An 18,237-nucleotide genomic window follows, 5' to 3' on the forward strand; every position below is an offset into this window, starting at 1 on the left:
TAATGTGGCGTGGATAAAGGCGTGTCCATGTGGATACTATTCCATCCTTCCTGTGATGGTCTGGGCCTTCTTCTCACCATCCACTGTGCCCTGAAGATCTGGGCTTTTGGCCTTGGTGAAACAGACCTGCCCAGGGATGAATATGTCATTCCACTCTTAATTGTTATATATGGATCTGGAACAAGAGTGGGCAGAGACTTGGGAGTGAAAGTGTACTTCAAGCTCTAAATGACTTCAGTGTGGGCTTAGAGCTTAGCTTCTAAAGGCTTTTATGGGCTGATCCAAATAAGGCCCAAATAGAGAATCCAATAAGCCCCGAAGCCTACTTACAAACAGGCCCAAAAGAAAAACTTTTGTTTTTGTTTTTTATTAATTTGGGCAGAACGGAAGGAACAGCAGTGTCTTTAAGCTGTGGGACGTACATGATTTATTGCAGCTTGTTGCCAGCTCACAGCATTCACATTGGTCTATGCATATGCATACGCAAAATTACCTCTTTTGTATATTCACTTTATCATTTCAACAAAACTTCCACATTGGCTTATGCATATTTAAAACAAAATAATAATAAAATATTATCATTTTATTATTATTTTTTTTTGCCTAATTTTTTTTTTTAGAGTGTAATTTCCATGTACTGGTTTTATACATGCAATCAGTACCCAGTACATGGAAATATTTCAGTGCCACCGAACCTGTAGAATGAAATAATCTTTATTATTTCATGCATCCATACTGAGTTTCATGCATCCAAATTTACCAACTGTATATATAATAAAATTCATCAAATTTAAAGAGTATCAATCAAGCTTTCATAGAAGGAGAAATTCATCAAATTCATCAAATCTGTTACAGCCATGGACCACGACCCAAGTGAGTCTTTCCCACCAATCCAATATACACCAAACAGCACATATTAAACATGTACTCAGATTAATACATTTGACTAATATCAACATTCAAAAATTCCATTTGACTATATCAACTTCAGAACTTACATGTGACTAATTCTATGTATCAAAATCAACTTAATACAAGTTTCAAAAAGTTGATTTTGATACAAATTCATTACAATAACAGCAACCAGAAAACAGCAACCAGCAATTAGAAAACAGCAACCAACAAATTCAGCAATCGTGAAACAATAACTAGCAACAAGTCCAGTGGCTCCAGCACCCTTCAACAGCAACAAAAACGGCCTAGCCATTGGGTCCTCCAGCAGCTCTAGCACCAGCACCAGCACCAGCAACAGCAGCAAGCAGTACAAAATATCCCACCAACAACAAATATTCACCCAACAAAATGTTCCCACCCACCACCAACCACCAACAAAATAAAAGGCCCATATAGATGTACAAAAAAGGGCTTGGTGTTCATAGCAACCAGCAGTATATAAATATCCAAGCTATGTCACCACAGTATCAAAACAAAAATATATCAAAAACTGTACAAAACAAAGCATACAGGACTATGTACGAGATATGACCTTATTTCTTTGTTCCTCAATAATTTCCATTTGAAGATTATGGAAATACTCTTGCTGCAAAGAATTAATGGAACCAATATCCAATTTCATAATTTCCATATCATTTTTCCTCTTCTTTTCAGCTAATATTATAGATCTTTCTTCTTGAGCCTTAATTTCCATTTCAACCTTTTTCTTCTTAATAGCCAATAATTCAGAATTGTGGTTTTCTAACCTCATTATGCTTTCTTTTCTCTCCAATAGCATAATCTTCCTATCATCTGTTATTTTTCTTAAGGTTTCACTAAATTCTTTATCTTCTCTTTCCTTACTTTTTTTTTCTCTCTTTCTTTTTCAGATTTCTTCCCCGAAGGTCTCTCACACTCCAAGGGCACATTTTCCATTGGGTCCTCTAATTGTATTGAGTTTAGAGTACTACCTGAACGTGAGACGTTGTCTCTTCTTCTTATAGTCTCCATGTGTGTTTGCCATTTCGGTTGATTCCTTAAAAGATTCCAACAATGATCCAAGGTGAAGTTGGTTTTTTGGGTCTCTCGGTACAAAATTTTTGCCTTGTCAATCTACAAAATAATAGAACAATCAGGAGAATAAATCTGAAATTATTTTACACAATGATAAAATAAACGATTATACCTTGTCTAACTCGGTTGCACCGCTTGGATGCATTCCTTCAACTTGGGCCAAAAAACCACAAAATTTATTGACACATTTTTGAATGGTTGACCACCGATTGGTCAAAGATGGTACAGATCGCTCTTGACTGTTAGGTTTTTTATAAGTGGAGTAGTAATCATAAATTCTACTCCACAATTGTGTGGAGGTTTGGTCAGTCCCCCGTATGGAATCTGTACTAACGTTAAGCCAAGCTGAAATGAGGAGAGTATCTTTCTCAATAGTAAATGACACACCCCACTGGGATTTATGTTTAGGTGGCCTTTTTTCCCATTGGGGTTGTGTCGCTTGGACATCAGCGAAAGCAGCATCCACAGTGGGGTTGCTTATACCACCCTCACCACTTTCCAACAATGTGGTGAAGAAGGGATCCTCATCAATTAAAGTGTTCATCCTTCAACAAAATATCAAAGGACAAAATGTTACTAAAACAACACATATTAAGCAAAACAGGGCCAATATGTTTAAATATTTTAGATTAAGCAAGGCCACATGTTTACAAAATTCAGATTATGTAGTTTTTAAGATGATGTACAGATTTATCTAAATACAGGACATAAAACATGACACATAACAGGACATAAAACAGTACAAAAGTCATCCATTTTTCTTGTAATTGTTCTAATAAAAATCTAAAATCTGGATGCAACAAGATCAAAACTATGTTTTCCTTCACTTGGTTCTGCCTAAGAGAGGTCTATACCAGATAGAGATGCACACTGATACATAAATATAATTAAATGTAATGTAAAGTAAAATGAACAAGAAGCTAGAATAGAAGCTGCAGTCTATGTACAAAATTTCTATTATTATTTTTCTTTCTTCTATAATGGCTATCAGCTTCAGCAATATGGTATCCCGGTACATATGTTCTGGTGGAAGTAGTCAAGTTGTAAGAATATGAGATTTGCAGAGGAAGAGATGTATTAAATGGTTGAGAGGCCATACCAATACAATAACAGGTGCAATGTATAACTGCAAGGATGAACACTTGCAGTGTGTTCTCTCATAAAATGAATTGTTAGTGGGATTTCCTTGTTTTTTTTATTGAATTTGATCAATCCTGACTTTTAGGATGAAATCAGGTGATAAAAGAAAGAAGCTGGAGGAAGAGAAGGGAATTGTAGTACGATTTGTAATAGGTCACAGGTGGGTACTTTATATGATTGTAATGATGATCTTGAAAATGTACTCTATTTTTTAATCAATTTTTTTTCTTTATTAAGTCTTGTAAACTTTATGGTCTTTCTATCAAGACGATTATGGAACTTGATTCTTTGTCATATCACTGTCTGAATCATGAAATAGATGCAATGGAATCTAGTTGAAGAAAACTTTCTCTGTAGACTGATATGATAGAAAACTAAGAGGTTTGTTTGTGAAGAAAATGTACTTGAACAAGAAATAATTTATTTTTTTGACTTTTCTATCAGCATTCATAAATCCTATGCTCTATCTCCTATTGTGGTAAGGTGTGTCCATGCATGATCTATCTAGCTCCTACTGTATAGATCAATAATGACTCAGATATAGTACTTCCGATTTTGAAACTCTTGCTATTTTAATGGATGGAGTTTGATTTATTCTCTCTCTCTCTCTCTCTCTCTCTTCCCATTCTATTGCTAGTGCCACATCAGGCAGTATCCTTGATAGAGCTATTGAAGCAGAGGAAAAAAAGCATGGGGATCTTTGAGGCTGGTAATGCTTTTCTCTTTGTTGTTCTCAAACATCCCTGTTGATCTTCTTTTGACACTAAGAATCTCTATTTGTGTTGAACTTAAGAAACAGCCAACTGCATTATTTTTTCCATCTAAATTTCATGGGAGCAGGACCATGTTGAGGGTTACCTTGAACTGGCAGCCAAGACAAAGATATACTTTGCCACTGTTGTTGCATTGTGGGATGCAGATTTCTATGTCAAAGTTGATGATGATGTACATGTAAATATAGGTAAAAATGCAACGTATTAACAGCACCCCTGTTGTTGCGTACATGTGGATATTTATTTATTGTTAATGCAGAGAGGCGCTTAGTTTTATTTTTTTTCCTCACTAATTGTTTGAGTAAAAGAAACATGTTCATGTAGAGCCTAAAGACTTTAGTCTGCACTTTAAACCTTTCGGTTTTTTTAGAATAGTGTTGTTGTGATGTAAAGTAGTGTCTTTACAAGACCATAAACTACAACAAAATGGTATTGTTGATTTGCTGGGAATAGAAATCGAAATGGTTTTTTCTAAAGAGCCTAGGGCCTAATTTTTTTTTTTATTGGTTTTGAGCGACAAGGGGATGGCAAGAACAACATGACATTCCATGAACATTCCATGAGATTCACAGATCAGAAACTTAATCTAAACCAAGAACAACATGAAATTTCCAAATGGCAACAGAAAAACATCCACACAGTTTCACCAATCTAAAACCCTAACTGAAACTGTGAAGATAAAGGGAGAAATCATACCTGAAATAGCATAAAAGTAAGAAAATCAGCAACCTTGATGATTCCCAGCAACAGTCACAGGCCCTGTCGACGAGAGGTGCACGGATTTGCTCCTTCCGGTGGGTTGTTTCGGTCAAGAGAGGGATGAGTTGGAGAGGAGAAACCGAGTGCTATGCAAATGAAATAATCCCGTTTGGGGGGGGGGTGTTTCAGGGAGAGAGAGCGTGGGATGAGAGAGAAATAAATATTAAAATATAACTTGGACTCTAAACAGTGGATATGGAAAGTTATAAATGTACTGTTTATAGTTAGCTAAACTTTTGGAGATAGAAAATCCAATACAGCTCAATTTATGTTAATATTATGTAAAATTGACTTTGCATATGTGGATGCATAGTCCAATGTGGATGCTCTCAGGCGGCAAAGTAGCACCACTCTATAATAATTACTACCTAGTTACATTGCAATCTCTTTTTTTTTTTTTTTCTTAAATATATATATATATATATACGAATTCACTTATAATTAACACAAATAACACAGCACCATTGATAAGAAAGTCTTGAATAAATATTGGAATAAGAAAATATTGATTTTTTTAATTTTTTTTTTTTTTTTATAACTGTAATGAATTCTACATTTACATTATCGTGTTATATATACTTTTACATGCACAGGCATCATTTCTTTGATGGAAAGAAAGAAATCAAGGACATATATAAAATGAGTTTTGTTATATATAAATAGAGTTGCGTATTAATTTACATATTAATACTGATTCCTTCATATTTAAAATTTAAATTAGCACAATTTTTAATAAAATTTATTTTTTAACTAAATACATTATATTAGTACACATATTAATACATAATTATACTTATAATTAGATTTTTTCATATAAAAGATGTAAAGGCTGCATGTCTTATCATCGGCTTCAACGAAGTATTCTTTCCCTTTGCAATATTAATGTTGCAACGAAGTACTTTTGCAATATTAATCATGAATGCGGTTTAAATATTAAGTTAAAATAAAATAGGTTGAAATGAAAATTAAATAAAATATTATAAAAATATTATTTTTTTTAATATTTTTATTATTTTAAAATTTAAAAAATTAGATTATTTATTATATTTTATGTAAAAATTTTAAAAATTTATAATAATAAAATAAGATGAAAAGTTTTCATATAAATTGATAAGAACACGGGGCAAAAGTACAAGACGCATGTGTTACAGTCTGTCTTATACGTGGATGTGTATTTAAATTATTAACATCAGATCACTGAGACATCGAGTAGTACTGTCATATCCGGTATATGCATATGAATTATTATTATTATTTAATCTAAGAGGCCTCAGTGCCAATATCGAGCTGGTTCATTAAAGGAGTAGATCAGAAGTTTATATATGGTCCCCAATAATTCCCCCACGAATCCAGATCGAGGACCAGATCATCAAGTGAAAGGTACCGCACAGAGTGTCCACAACGGCCATTGTTAAGGATAAAGAAGACTCACAAAAATCACTCAACTACACAAGATCAGAGGAATGGTTACAATAAGGCCATTGAATATTCACATGATGGCATGAAGGAAATGCAGCAGGACCACAATCGGGATACAAGCAGGACCACATGATCCGTGACAGATGATGCTAGGAGAATAAAATAGAGCATCGGGGAATATTTGTACAACAAGAAAGGGATATATGTCACAGCCCCATAGAGAGGTCTGGAATGAGTCTCCTCTCTTTTTCTCTCTAAGGGAAAAAGGGGTGGTGTGTGGGGTCCACTCAAGATTCTAACAGAATCGAGTAGTGGGGCGGGGAGTGTGAGTGGAGAGGGGTGGTCTGGTATACAAAATACGGTTGCAGGGAGGGGGAAGAGTTTTTTCCAGGAAAAAATAGGAGGAGCCACGGCGGTTTGAGGTGTAGAGAATGAATGAAATAGAGGAAAGGTGGGGGAAACTTAGACTAACAGAGCAAGAAGCCAGTGATATCGTGATTGGAGATGAGGCTTCCGAGGAACTGCATATCAAAGCTGAATGCAGTGTTGTTGGTAAAGTATGGATGGAGCAAAAACTGAGTGCCATGGTAGTAGAAAATACAATGGGAAAAGTCTGGCGTATCAGTCGAAGAGCAAAATTTCAAGAAGTGGGAGCAAACATCTTTGCTATCCAATTTGCCAATGAAGCTGATAAGATGAGAGTAATGAATGGCAGACTTGGCTGTTTGACAGCCACATGTTTGTTATAATGCCATTTAATGGATTCATTCCACCTCAGAAAATGGATTTCTCGAAAGAAAGAATGTGGGTCCAAATGCAAGAGCTACCCCTAGTATATATGAATGAAGAAGAAGGAAGAAGAATTGGAAATACTATTGGTGATGTTATAGAGGTAGAAACACAGATCGATGGGAGTGGATGGGGCAGTTACCTAAGGGTCCTAATGCTAATGGATCTGTCAAAACCTTTAGCAAGAGGAAGGATCATCTTAGTCAAAGGTACCAAATACTGGATTCCCCTCAGGTATGAAAAACTTCCTCATCTTTGCTTTGAATGTGGGCGTATTGTTCATAAGGAGGGTAAGTGTGAGGAAAAAATGGGTGTTAAGGATGCACAGTTTGGGGTCTGGTTGAGAGCTGATATGAGGGCAGGTGGGGCAAAATATTTCAAAGGCTTTTCAAGGAAGGAGGACAGTCTGAAGGGGATAGACTCAGGCAGTATCAATAATAAGGAGAGGGAGGAAAGGGGAGAATCAGCTGATAAGCCACTGACAGGAGAAGAGAAAACGAATGAATCTGAACCTATAGTAGGAAGTGAGGGGCACGAAGAAGGATTAACAGAAGTGATAGTTAAAGAGGCTAAAATGCTAGTTCTGGCAGAAAATAGAGTAGAGGAGGTGGTTCTTAAGGTTAATTCTGTTGAGGGAGCTGAAGAAGGAAGTGGAAGGTGGAGAAGGAAAGTAAGGGGAAAGGCAGCAGAAAATGATGTCAGTAATACAGATAGCATACAGGAGAGAAAAAGGAAATGTAAATATGAGAAGGGGAATAAAAAGAAAAAACAGAGAAAAAATGAGACAAGGGTAGAAGGGGAGGAGATGGAAGAAACAAGAAAGGAAGAGGTGGAGGCTGTTAAGCAGCCCCACCTATCCCAATGAAAACACTAAGCTGGAACTGCCAAGGGCTTGGGAACCCTTGGACAGTTCAAGACCTCTACCAGATGGTGGAGGAGAAGAGACCCAATGTAGTTTTCTTAATGGAAACTAAGATGACTAGTAGAAAGGCTGAAGCAGTTAAAAGAAGGTTGAAAAGTGAGGGGTTTATGGTAGTGGAACCTGTGGGAAGGAAGGGGGGTCTGATCATGCTATGGGACCACACTATTACTGCTGAGGTGGCCAATTACTCACAAAGACATATTAGCCTTTGGATTAAGAATGAAAACAGACATGAAAAGTGGTTACTCACAGGGTATTATGGAGAACCTGAGGTTAGCAAAAGAGGGGCCTCTTGGAGGTTCTTCTCCTCACTAAAACCAGACATGAACACAGGTTGGGGAGTTATTGGTGACTTTAATGAAATAGTTGCACACGATGAGAAAATGGGTGGTAGGCCAAGGAAGGAGAGTCAAATGGCAATGTTCAGAAATGTGCTAGGAGACTGTGGATTGTTTGACTTCGGTTGGAGAGGAGATAAGTTTACCTGGAGTAATAAACATGAGGATGATACTTTTACCAAAGAAAGATTAGATAGAACTTTGGTTAATGCAAAATGGAAAAACTGTTTTAAGGAAAGCTGGACAGAGGTGATGGTGGGCAGATGTTCAGATCACAGGCCATTATTATGGACTATAAATCAAGAAAGAAGAGAGGGGGAGTGGAAGAGAAGGATGTTTCGATACGAAGCCAGCTGGGCTATGGAGGAAGAATGCTCTGAGGTACTGAAGCAAGTGTGGAAAAAAGAAGGCAATCACAATCTGCACTCATATTTGGAAAGGAGCAAGTCTGCTTTATTAAGGTGGAGCAGACATAAAGGGGTTAACTCTGAGAAGGAAATAAGAGAGAAAACATCAGAGTTGAGAAGGTTGCAAGGAGATGAGTGTGAAGAGAACCAGCAAGCAATCAAGACACTGCAAAGCAAAATAGAAAAAATGTTAGAACAAAAGGATTTGAAGTGGAGACAGCGAGCCAAGCAAAACTGGTACCAGCTAGGGGATAAAAACACTAAGTTCTTTCATAGTTGTGCTACTCAAAGAAGAAGTAAGAACAAAATTTTAGAAGTGAGAGATGAAGATGGAAGATGTTGGTCCAGACAAGAAGAAATTGAGGTGGCATTTAATGACTATTTTGGGAAGCTATTCACCACGTCAAACCCGAGTTCAGAAGACTATGAGAATTGTATTGCTCAGATGGAACCTAAAGTCACCAGCCACATGAATGAGGGACTGTCAAAAGTCTTTACAAGAGTGGAGATTGAAGAGGCTATTCATCAGATGGCACCTTTAAAGTCCCCGGGACCAGATGGCTTTGGAGCTTGCTTCTATCAAGAGCATTGGTCTATCATTGGAGATGAGGTCAGCAGAATCATCCTTTCCTGGCTGAATGGTAACTCTCTTGCCCCTTCTATTAATCATACTTTTATAGCACTCATTCCAAAGGTTAAGTGTCCTGTAAAAGTTAGTGAATATAGGCCAATCAGCCTCTGTAATGTGGTTTATAAGATCATGTCTAAAGTCTTAGCCAATAGGATGAAAAAGTTTCTGAATGTAATAATCTCTCAAAATCAAAGTGCTTTTATACCAGGGAGATTGATAACTGATAATGTAATGATAGCATATGAGCTTTTGCATTCTATGAAAGCTAGAAAAAAGGGAAGAATTGGAGCTATGGCCATCAAGCTAGATATGTCAAAAGCTTATGATCGAGTGGAGTGGGGTTTCCTGGAAGCAGTCATGAAAAAACTGGGTTTTGGTGCTAATTGGATCCAGCTTATAATGGGCTGTGTGAAATCAGTGTCCTACTCAGTATTGGTTAATGGACAATCAGGACCTATCTTTTATCTTTCCAGAGGATTGAGACAAGGAGACCCTTTATCTCCTTATCTCTTCTTGCTGTGTGCTGAAGGACTCTCAACTCTTTTGAATTATTCAGATTTGAAAGGGGTAACAAGGGGGGTGAATGTGGTAAGGGGAGGAGTTAGAATCAATCATCTTTTGTTTGCAGATGATTGTGTTCTATTTGGAAGGGCAACTGTGGAGGAGTGGCACAAGATTCAAGATCTTCTTTAGATATACGAAAGGGGCTCAGGTCAGGTTCTCAATAAAGAAAAATCTGCCATCTTTTTCAGCTCAAACACACAGTTAGTTGAGCAAACCCGCATACAAACTGCTGGGGGATCAATTATGGTAGGGTCTTATGACAAATATTTGGGACTACCTTCAGTAGTTGGAAGATCCAAGTACCTTACTTTCAGGGGCATTAAGGAAAGAGTGTGGAAAAAAGTAACCAATTGGAAAAACTCCTTCCTTTCAGCAGCAGGAAAGGAAGTTCTCATTAAAGCAGTTCTTCAAGCAGTTCCCACATACACCATGAGCGTTTTCTTGTTCCCAAAAAAGCTATGTCATGAACTTAATGGTTTGATGGCTAAATTCTGGTGGGGCAATCAGAAAACTAATAAAGGTTTGCATTGGGGTAGCTGGGACAGATTGGGACAGCAAAAAGGAAAAGGGGGTCTTGGATTCAGAAATGTGGAATTTTTCAATTTGGCCTTACTTGCTAAACAAGGATGGAGAATTCTTACAAACTCCACAAGTCTGGTGGCCCAGATTTTCAAGGAAAAGTACTTCAGCAAGTCCTCTTTTTTGGAAGCAAAATTTGGAAAAAGGCCCTCTCATATCTGGAAAAGTATAAAGCAGGCTTCTGAGTTAATCAAGGAAGGGATGAGATGGAGAGTTGGGAATGGGAAAAACATAAAGATATGGAATGATAAATGGCTAACTGTCCCTTCCAGTTTCAGTGTCCAGTCTCCAGTCTCGAGGCTACACAGGGAGGCATTGGTGAAAGAACTGATTATAGAAGAGGAGAGGAATTGGAATGAGGCTCTAATCCGTGAGATTTTTGTGGAAGCTGAAGTGGAGCAGATTCTCAGTCTCCCAGTAAGCAAGACAGGTGGTAATGATAAAATGGTATGGGGTCCTTCACGAAAAGGGCTCTTCTCTGTGAGGAGTGCTTATTATTTAGAGATGGAAAGAAGGAGGAGGAATAGAGGGGAGTCTTCAACAGAATTTAATAGAGATGCGAGCTGGGGTATCATTTGGAAACTGAATGTTCCAGAAAAAGTAAAACTCTTCCTATGGAAAGCTGGAAATAATTACATAGCTACTAAGAGCAATTTGTTGGCAAAAAAAGTAACGGGTAATGACCTATGCCCAGTTTGCAAAATACACAAAGAGTCAGTCATGCATGTCCTATGGCAGTGTGTGGCATCCTCTGATGCTTGGATTGAATCCAGTGCTAGAATTCAGAAATGGAGGATATCAGAAGATAACTTTCTGGAATTGATAGAGAAGATGGCTCAGATTCTGTCTAAAGAAGAAATGGAAGAAGTAGCCATGGTTATGAGAAGCATTTGGCTAAGGAGGAATCAACTGGTGTTTGAAAACAAATTTATTCCACCTAGGCAACTTATTAACTCAGCGAGGGAACAGCTCAGACAATTTCAGAGTGCCAAATCAACAACAGTACATACAAATTCCAACAGAAGGCTTATAACACAAGAAGGATGGAAGAAGCCCACAGCAGGGAGTGTGAAAGTCAATTGGGATGCAGCCCTTGATCAAAAAAGAGGAATAGCTGGTTTAGGGATAGTTATAAGGGATGAAATGGGAGAGGTTCTCACTGCCTGTTGTGATCAGAGACTACATGTTCAACTTCCAGCCATGGCCGAATGTTTAGCACTCTGGAAAGCTTTGGAATTATGCAGAGATCTTGGCTTCTGCCGAGTCTTATTTGAGGGAGATGCTCAGGTAATAATCAAAGCTGTTAATGGGGAAAACTCAGACTATCCTTTATATGGTAGCATTGTGCTGGATGTGAAGGAAATGCTTACGCATCAGAAGGGATGGAAGATTCAGTATGTACAAAGAAGCTCAAATGGTGTGGCACACAGATTAGCTAAGGAAGCTTTACACATAGATACAGAGATTATATGGATGGAAGAGTCACCATCATGTATTGCTAAGAGTATAGAGAGGGATAAAAGATGTAATTCCGATAACGTTCATTGATGAATACATATTTGTTTACTTCAAAAAAAAAAAAAAAAAGAACGGGATATATGTCATAAAATGAATGGATTAGGTTGTTATAGATTGCCTATATATACTGATTGTAAATGCACTGTAAAACAAGCATGAATATACAGAGTAATAGAGAACTAAAGTTTCTTTCTGCACTACTGTCAAACATCTTCTGGGCATGAATTTCCATAATATGGTAATCAGAGCCACATAAAGTCTCACATCTACATTTTTTTTTCTTCTCTCATTTCTCGTCTTTGTCTGTGTCTACTTCCGTGGCTGACCCAGAAGTTTCAGAACCCACACCTCACAATGCCTCCAATATTTCTCCCCCTATCACACAATCTAACTTCGTCAATCCCAATATTCTCAATTCTGGAAATCACTCTATCAATATCAAATTATCTATTGATAATTACCTTTCGTGAAAGGCTCGAACGGTGTCTTTCCTCAAAGGTTACCAGCTATATCATTACGTGGATGGCTCTTGTGAAATGCCTTCCCTTGTGGTTGAAGGTGTTGAAAATCCAGTTTATACCTAGTGGGCTTTGATTGACCAACTTATTCTCTCTGCATTAAACTCCTATCTTTTTGAGTAGGTTCTAGCGCAGGTTCTGGACTGTTCTTCCTCTCGTGAAGTTGGGTCTCTTCTTCAGAGTCTGTTTGTAGCACAGTCAAGTGCTTATATAATGCAAATGCAGTATCAACTTGCGACTCTGAAAAAGGTCTCGATACCATTACAGCTTATTTTCACAAAGCCAAAGCCATAGCAGCCTCCATATGAGCTACTAGCCAACCTCTTTCGGACTCAGAGTTCTTAGTGTTTCTCCTAGCTGGGCTTGGCACCGATTATGACTCCCTTGTGACAACGTCAACCACACGAGCTGAACCTTTGTCTCCTCATTAGATATATAGCTTTCTTTTCAACCATGAGTCCCGTTTAGCTCACCAAACAGCTACTTTGCTGAGTGCTAATCCTCTCATAGCTCATGTCACGACTACTAAATCCTCTACCTCGAATTCACCCGCTTATTCTCATTCTCAACGAGGCAGAGAGGGTCACAATTTCAGGTGACGAAGTGGTCAGGGTTGTGGTTTCCCTTCCTCTTTTAATTCTGATCGTAGTCCTGTGTGTCAAGTCTGTCACAAACCTGGGCACTCAGCTCCCAATTACTACCACAGTTTTGATCATTGTTACCAAGCATCTCCACCTTCACAGTTGTCAGCAAATATAACCACAACAGCCCTGCCTCCTGCTCATATTCACTCATGGTTTCAAGATACAGCAGCGACCTCTCATTTTACACCAGACCTCACTAATTTGAATTTGGATTCTATCTCATATCAGGGCTCCGATCAAGTAAGCATTGGAGATGGCTCTACCATGCCAATTCAGCATACTGGATCTACCAACCTTCATACACTGTTTGGCAACTTCTTACCCTCTCAACTCTTACATGTTCCTTCTCTTACTAGAAATTTGCTATCTGTCTATCAATTTTGTGAAGATAATAGTGTTTACTTTGAATTTCATTGCACTTTTTTCTTTGTGAAGGATTCTCATACCAAGGAGGTTCTTCTTCGGGGCATCATTAAAGACGGTTTGTATGTCCTAGCTGCTAACTCCATGCCTGCACCTGTTCCTCTTCAAGCAAACATTGGTGAGCGCACATCCACTGATAATTGGCACACTCAGTGTGGTCATCCTTCATCACACATCACCAACTTCATACTTAAGAGTTTTAGCTTCCTCTCAATTCCAACAAAACCATGCAACCATGTTTAGGATGTTTTCAGTCCAAGTCCCATTCTCTCACACCTCGTCCCCTTCTCAATCTAAGCAACCCTTTGATTTAATGTTTCTAGATGTATGGGGTCCGACCCCAATGTTATCTTCCAATGGTTGTAAGTTTTATTTTTCTATAATAGATGACAATACCAAATATATTTAGTTGTTTACCATTCAGCCCAAATCAGATGTGTTGGCTATTTTTCTTGCATTTATACAATTTGTCAACAATTATTTTTCAACTAAAATTAAAGCTGTGCAATCAGATTTTGGGGGTGAATTTAGACCTCTTCAAAAAATTCTTCATACTCATGGGATTATACATCGTCTCACTTGTTCTTATTACATGCTCAAAATGGGACAATTGAGCGTCGCCATAGGCACATTGTTGAAACCAGATTTTCTCTTCTTGCTCACTCCTCGATGCCTTTTAAATATTGGTCAAAGGCTTTTAAAACTTTCGTTTTTCTAATTAATAGAATGCCTACTCCCATTTTACAAAATCAATCCCCCTTTCAAGTCTTATTTCATAAAAATCCTGATTACAAATTCCTTCGCATCTTTGGGTCGGCATGTTGGCCCAATTTACGTCCGTTTAATAGACATAAAATGGATCTCTGATCCAAGCTATGTGTTTTTATGGGCTATAGTCCTAATTATAAGGGCTATGTATGTCTTAATCATTTGTCGGGCCAAAATTATATTTCTAGGGATGTTTTATTCAATGAAAGTCAATTTCCCTTTGCAAATCACTCAACTTCAAACCCAATAAAACCTGATGGCTGTCTAGACAAGCATCCCTGCCTCTGGTTCAATTTTCCTGCAATTCAACCAACTCGGCCCACTTCACTTAGCCCATCATCCATTATATCCTCACATACGGTCACCTCTCCTACAGATTCAATTCCTACTAACACTAGCCCACCTCATTTTAATCCAACACCACCTCAACCTCACTTACCAGAATGCAACCCAACTCACAATCAAACCCCTTTGTCTTCTAGGGTTACAGAGTCTTCTCAAAATTTCACAGCGGCGCCTCACAGCTCTTGCATCCTCCTTAGCATCATCTGAACCTTCTAACATAGATGAGTCATCTTCCAGACCTGTCCATCCCATGATCAGTTGAAGATAGGTAAATATTTGAAAACCCCTCATTCATATGGATGGTACTATTTCTTGGCCTACTCAGAAACACTCTACTTCACTCACCACATCCGCACCCATCATGGTTCCTGAGGAACCCACATCTTACACATAAGTCATGAAATTTCCTGAGTGGTGTGAGGCTATGCAAACCTAGTTTCATGCTTTGTTACATAACCAAATGTAAGACCTGGTTCCTCCATCTACCACCTTCAATGTCTTAGGTCCCAATTGGATACTCAAAATAAAGAGGATGGCTGATGGAACACTTGAATGGTGCAAGGCTTGCCTTTTGGCAAAGGGGTTTCACCAACAACCCGGGATTGATTATGCCGAGACCTTCTCTCCAGTGGTTAAACCCACTACTATCTGTATTACTCTTTTGTTGGTTGTTTCCTCTAATTGGTCTCTGTAGTAATTGGACATACAAAATGCTTTTCTACACAGTGATCTCGAAGAAACTGTTTATATGCAACAACCTACTGGGTTTGTACATCTTGAGTATCCTTCATATGTGTGTAATCTCATAAAGGCCATTTATCGTCTTAAATAGGCTCCCAGAGCCTGGTTTTTAAAACTCAGCAATAAGCTGCTCTCTTTAGGTTTTCAAGAAACTAAATTTGATATATCACTGTTTGTTTATAGAAATGCTTCTAATGTCATCTTTGTTCTGATTTATGTGGATGACGTCAATGTTACGGGTTCAGGTTCCACTTTAATTTTAGAATTCATTTCGGCACTTGGTATTGCTTTTCCTATCAAACACCTAGGTCAGTTGCATTATTTTCTAGGCATTGAAATCTATCAATAGTGATGGTTTGTTTTTGTGTCAATCTAAATATATTTTGGATTTGCTACAAAGAACAAACATGCAAAATGTGAAATCTGTGTCAACTCCAATGTCTGTCACCATAAAACTCTCAACTTTTAATAGCTCTTCCTTTGAAGATCATCTCACTTACAGAAGTGTAGTAAGTAGTCTTCAATATTTGTCATTTTACTCGTCCTAACATATCTTTTGTAGTCAACAAAGTCTGTCAATACACGCACAATCCCAAAAATAGATATTGGCAAGCAATCAAGAGAATCCTTAGGTATCTTAAACTCACTTCTCACGTTGGCTTATTTTTCTCCAAATCTTCTTCATGTTAAATTTTTGTCTTCTCTGATGCTGATTGGGCTGGATGCCCAAATGATAGAAATTCTTTGGAGGATTTTGTGTATTTTATTTTATTTTTTATTTTTTGTTCTCATTTGGTTTCTTGGGGCTCCAAAAAGCAACCCACTATTGCTCGTTTTTCAACTGAGGCTGAATATAAAGTCATTATTAATACCACTTGTGAAGTATTATGGATTAGATCTCTTTTACGGAAATTGGAAATTTTTTTGCAAGCTCCACCAAAGTAGTGGTGTGACAATTTAGGTGCAACTTATTTAATAGTAAATCCAATTCTACATGCAAGAACAAAACATATAGAATTAGATTATCACTTTGTAAGAGAAAGAGTTGCAGCCAAGACTCTTTCTGTGTCATTTCTGTCTAGCAATGATCAGCTCGCAGATATCTTGACCAAACCTTTGTCTACTGCTCATTTTACTTTTCTCCGTTCAAGCCTCCCTCTCAACCTATTGCCGCTTGAAGCACGAGGGGTTGTTAAGGATAAAGAAGACTCACTAAATCACTCGACTACACAAGAGAGGAATGGCAACAATAAGAACACTAAATATTCGCATGATACTATGAAGGAAATGTAGCAAGATCACCACAATTGGGACACCAGCAGGACCACATTCATGACAGATGATGCTAAAAGAATAAAATAGAACATTGGGGAATATTTGTATAACAAGAAAGGGATAGATGTCATAAAATGAATGGATTAAGTTGTTATAAATTTGTGATGACCCGCTTTTACGTGTATTTTTACTAAAGGGTTGTTTTTAATTTAATTAATATAGTGGTTTATTTATTTTAAATTATTATATTTTAATTAGTTTTTAATTTATTTGATGTTGTATTTAATTTACTTAGTCATTTTACGGTTTTTAATATCGTTTTCGGCGGATCTGTTTTGGTTTCCGGAGTGAGGACTGAACCTCATTTCTTTTCCTTCATATTTTCTTTTTCTCTTTTCTTTTTCTTCTTCTTTCTCTTTTTCTCTCTTCTTTCTTTTTCTTTTTCTTTTTCTTTCTTTTTTCCCTCCCCTTGCCCGTGCGTTTTCCCCCTCCCCCGTGCGTCTCTCTCTCTCTCTCTCTCTCTCTCTCTCTCTCTCTCTCTCTCTCTCTCTCTCTCTCTCTCTCTCTCTCTCTCTCTCCTTCACGCCGAACGTCCCAACCACCCAGACCCACCGCCGCTGGCCACCGTGTAGCACACCACCACCACCAATCTCTTCCCCTCCCTCCGGTGAACCACCCCACAAATTTCCACCGCCAACGGAGCCGCCGTTTAGCCGGAAAACCATCATCAAGCCGCATGGTTTTAGCCCCAATTTGCCGCCGTCGCTCCACCTCCGGCCACCACCTCTTTACCACTTCATCACTGACTCCTTGCCGTCCTAACCCACCCATTTCCAGCCTCAATCTGTCACCGGAACAGTCCCCACGAGCTAGCTTTCCGATTTGGGTATTTTGGCCTTCCTCCCCCGTTTTCGCCGCCACCCACGGCCAAACTCCACTTCCCTTAGCTTCATAAATATCCCTAGACCATTCCCTATCAATCCTGAGTTTTGGTTTGTCTTCGTTCAAAAGTGGGTATTTTACAACCCACGGCCATAGTGAAATTTCACTGTTACGTTGCTTTTTTTCCGCCGTTTGAAACGCCGCGAGCTTTCAAAAAATACCATATAGCACTGTAAGTATTTTCTAAACTCTACTTTTAGATTTAAATATATTTTGCTCATACAATAAATATTTGATGTTGGTTGGTTGATTCAGGATTGAGTCCGAAGAGTTCGGGGGTCGAATGGATTGAGGACAGAGTACTTGGTTTTGGTTGTTTGGGATTGCTTGATTATTTGAGCCATGAGGTGTGCATTACATATTGCATACATGTGCATTTTATTTTAATTGAGAAAATTGTGTTTTATTGGCATAAATGGATTTCGGGTGCATGTGTCTCACGAGCCCAAGCCGGGATGGGTTATTATCTCGGTGGAGCTCCTCTGGTCACTCAGGAGTGGATAATACTGAGTGACGTCCCCTGGGTTGTCGTAGGGCGACGACCGGATCGCACAATACGGTAACGCTGTCGTGTCGACTCCGTGGTCCCTATAGTGGCAGGGACTAGAGGATGGCCTGGCCAAGTACGCGCTGGGCGCGAGTCTGGGCATCACTCGTTTAGGTGTCACATGCGTAGTCGTTACCTGCAGTGTGGCACAGAGCCAGGGTATGCGGATGATCCCTAGGGGAGATCAT

The sequence above is a fragment of the Carya illinoinensis genome, chromosome 10 (assembly GCF_018687715.1).
Source record: "Carya illinoinensis cultivar Pawnee chromosome 10, C.illinoinensisPawnee_v1, whole genome shotgun sequence".
Lineage (NCBI taxonomy): Eukaryota > Viridiplantae > Streptophyta > Magnoliopsida > Fagales > Juglandaceae > Carya > Carya illinoinensis.